The sequence below is a fragment of the Lissotriton vulgaris genome, chromosome 8, assembly GCF_964263255.1.
Source record: "Lissotriton vulgaris chromosome 8, aLisVul1.2, whole genome shotgun sequence".
Taxonomy (NCBI): Eukaryota; Metazoa; Chordata; class Amphibia; order Caudata; family Salamandridae; genus Lissotriton; species Lissotriton vulgaris.
The window spans coordinates 1,514,992,073-1,514,996,131 of NC_141696.1; the positions used below are offsets into that span (position 1 = coordinate 1,514,992,073).

Here is a 4,059-nt window from a genome sequence, read left to right on the forward strand (position 1 = left end):
AACATTGTGCTTAAAAAAGTCCAAAGGCACTAGATCAGGGCCAGGTGCTTTTAATGGTATGCCTTTCGACAGAGCATCTTCCACTTCTTGCAGGGTGAGCGATGAGCTCAAGGACAGGGAGGATTGAGAGACCACCGTTTCCTTTGCATCTCCTGGTGATAGTTCGTTGGGTAAAGTTCCATGGGGATTAAAAATGTTCCCGAAATGTGATTCCCATGTTTCACATGCAATCTGCATCACAATATTGTCCTTGCCATTATTTGTAAAAAGGGGGCGATTGATGACTTCCCAGAAAAGCCTGCTATCCTTCCGTTCCGAGGCCTTTTCGAGATCTTCCCAGGCTTGATTTTTTAAATCCGACTTTCTTGTTTTTATGGCTTCTTTATAGGCCAATCTGGATGCTCTAACCAGTTCTATATCCCTAGGTTTTTGTTTTAATGCCGCTTTCAGAGATCTGTTTGTTGCCGAACATGCAGCATCAAACCATCTTGGGCCTAGCCTTTTGTTTTTACCAATTGGTTTTGTGAGGCGTTCGGCTACATGCCTCCATAAAGATTCAAAGTTTCCTATGACCTTTTCTGGGTTAGTTGTAGGTGTTAGACATGCCTCGTATTCAGAGCTATATCCATTTAGGATCTCTGCCTCAAGACCCACCGCATCTATTTTACCCCATTTGAGAGTAATGCCTTGGTTCCTGCTATACTTTACAGGTTGCTCCCAAACAGGGTGTGTGGGTTTAATAGGACAAAGCAGGGATAGGATTAGAGGGTTGTGGTCACTGGCAGCATTAGCAATTACTTCCAACTTATCAACATAGTAAAAGTGCCCACTGGAGACAATTACAAAGTCAATAAAACTCATCGTACCTCTGGTACCCTGAAACGTCGGTATTGGAGTAGAATTTAGGCCAACCCAGGGCTCCGCTATGCATAAATCATTTAGAATAATGATGTTGTTTAAGGCGTCCCCCTGGGGTGTATGTTTGAAGTGTAACAGGGGTTGATCATGGGAGTCTCTCAAGCCACACACCTTCGAGTCCCCATAGGTGCATAATGAACAGTTGAAATCTCCCACCCAGATGACAAATAATAGGGGTTGCTCTTGGCGTGCCCTGGCTATGGCCTCCTCCAATTTCGACATTACGAATGTCTCATTGTTGTCAAAGATGTTATAATACCAGTTAATCAGCAACAATGGTTCAGGAAACAAATTAACCAACATCAACACTTGAAGCCATGGGGAGTCAACTATCATAGAAGTTACAAGTTTACATAGTTTTAAGGAGGTTGCTGTCATTAGGCCACCTTTTGCCCTACCCACTTCTGAAGGTATCGCTAGGGTATTAAAGGCTTGGAAGCCCTCGATGTTCTGGGTGGATCGGCTCCATGTTTCCTGAAGGCACAAGATGTCAGAGTCACCCACAAAGTCTAACCATGCCTCATCCTCCAACCTTGAGGCGAGCCCAGCAATGTTCCAAGAAATTAGACGCATCCTTAGTTCATTTTGGTTCTTTCTGACTGGTTCAGGTAATACTTCCAGGTTATACCTTAAGATGATTGAACTTGGTTCACTTTCTTTAGTAAGGTCTGCCTCAGGGGCTTGGGCGTTAGAAGTACGATCGTCACCAACGGAAACATTCTCCCGTGAGTTATCGTTACAACTTTCTCCCTTCTCTCTCTGGCTGGGCTCACCTATTGTTAAGGTATTAGTAATACAGGGAGGATTTTGTGATGGTCAATCTATCTCTTCCATACCTGCAAGTGGATCAAAACGGTTTCTTAAGGGGATATTGCTTGGGAACCATCCTAGATAATCTTCCCCCTGATATCTTGGTCTTAGGTCGTTGTGCCAAGTTTGCGAGGGGTTATTATTGTTATAAATTGATCCCCAATGGAAGCCATCACTCTGTTGCGGAGGTCCCCAGTTGTTTTGATTTGGCCATACGGCCCTATTTCTCCGGGCCCACCCAGGTTGTGTTTCACTGTTGAATGCCTGCCCAGTGTTCTTGTAAAGCAAAGTCGGGGGAGCAAAATTCAAATTTGGGTAAAAGTATTCTAGACCTATACATTGAATATCCCCAACTCTAGCAAATCTCGGTTTACAGCAGATAATATTTTTTACCCAAGTATCACTGAAGTTGATCAGGATACAGTCCCCCTCTAGGTCCTTCTCGCTTGGGCCCACCCAGGGGACTCTGCGCACACTAAGTATTTTTGTTTTGGAATCAGGAGGGAGTGGTCTGTTAATGTTAAGCCAGTATATTATTTTGTTTTTTAGTTCCTGAATTGATTCCGTTTTATTGGGCAAAACTGGGGGTACTCCAGTGAGTATTACCATAAAAGGGGCTGAGTCTGGGGGCAAGTTTACAGGTGGTAGTTTCCTTTTGTGTGCTCTCTCGTTGTCGTTACTTACTGCAGGCCCCTGTGAACATGTTTGTTTGGGCCCTTGGGTAGTTCCCTGTTTAGCGATAGTAGCTTCTGGTGTTGGTGTTGGTGTTGCACTACCCATATTTTTACTAGGGGGCCCCACAGTGACCGCCACTGCAGGTTTAGTACGAGCTAATGGTACAGGTTTTGTGCGTACTAAGGGGACCGGTGCTGCCCTAGGGTCACCAGTTGTGAGTACTTTAAAAGTTTTACTCACATTTTTATTCTCTCCCCCTTTTTTTGGATTACTAATGTTGGTGTTACCATTTTTAGGTTTCGGCTACCGTCCCACTACGTAAGCAGTGGGTGGGCGGAGCCGAAATCTTTTGTTACTAGTAGGGGGGCCTGAACACGCCCCTCTTCTCGATTGGCTGGCCTCGTAAATGCTGGCCAGCCATTGGAGGAGAGGAGCGTCACTGAGTTCAGGGCCCGCCTTGACGCGATTCAGGGGCGTTTCCGTGTCTTTTTTTAAGTCACGCCCTCTCCTCTTCCCATTGGCTGGAATTTTACCTTCCAGCCAATGGGAAGGGGAGAGCACGCAAACACGCCCCCGAATCGCGAAACGACCTGTTGCTCTGTTCCAGACTTGCCTCCCGCTGTCCGTGTCCGCCCCCCCCCTCCCGCTGTTGAGGACTGTACCGTGAGTTATGATGTTAAATTAACGGTAACTGACAACTGCAATGTTACAAAACAACCCTGACATTGTTACACAAATTATTTTTCACATACCAACTCATGGCTGTTACTGAATTGGAAAACGTAAACAAACTGCCGGTACTTTTTTTTTTCTTTTACAGAAAAGTGGGACCCCTAGACTGGCACAGGGCTGGTGGTTATTTAGTGTGCTGAGGCGGGTGGTATTGTGAATGGGTCAGTAACAGACTAACTGTGTAACATGGCATTCAGCGCACGTAGTTACCCAGAGGGTTGAGCGCCTCGGCTGCGGCCCGCAGCAAGTGCAGGTAGTCGGACAGAGTGCCAAAGTCCACGGCCAGCAGAGTGCCCTCCTGCCGCACCTGCTGGTAGCGCTCCAGGACCGGCACGATCCCCGGCAGCAGGCTCTGCTCGGCCTCCACCCTGCTGCAGCAATCGTCCCCCGGCACCACCCGCAGCGCATCCAGCCAGCTGAGCGCCGCGAAGCGCCGGCTGTAGGGGCTAATGTAGCGCTGGCGGTGCAGAAAAATCACGGCATAACCGGCTTCCAAGAAACTCTCTGCAGACACAGCGCCTCGCCAGCCGCTGCTGAAGTTATCCAAGAATCTGACAGTGCGGGACTCCAGGGGCACTTTGGTACCGCCGGAGGTCACCAGTACCACCCGCCTGCCCTCGGCCCCGTGCCGAGCCATAAAGTCCCTCATCAGTTGGGCGGAACATTCGATCCCGGCCGGTGGCGGAGGGAAATCCATCCCCAGGGATCCGGCCGCTTCCGCCATGGCCAGATAACTCTGGCTGATTGTACTCAGACAGCAACGGTAGAAATGATTGGGAGGCGGGGCCAGGCTCTGTCATTTTAGGTACGGGCAAATGGGTTAAAATGGAAGCGATCTTAGTTGTGGGCAAGGGCTGACATTGCCGCTGTGGAGCCACGATACTTTATGTCGAAGAGCCATGGAGGAAGTCAGAGTTGGTGTTA

General features: G+C 48.4%; 1 pseudogene; it reads right to left on the minus strand.

Moving 5' to 3' along the window:
* Positions 1-3,328: 3,328 nt before the first annotated feature.
* Positions 3,329-3,859, minus strand: LOC147699066 (phosphopantothenate--cysteine ligase pseudogene; annotated as a pseudogene).
* Positions 3,860-4,059: the final 200 nt, after the last annotated feature.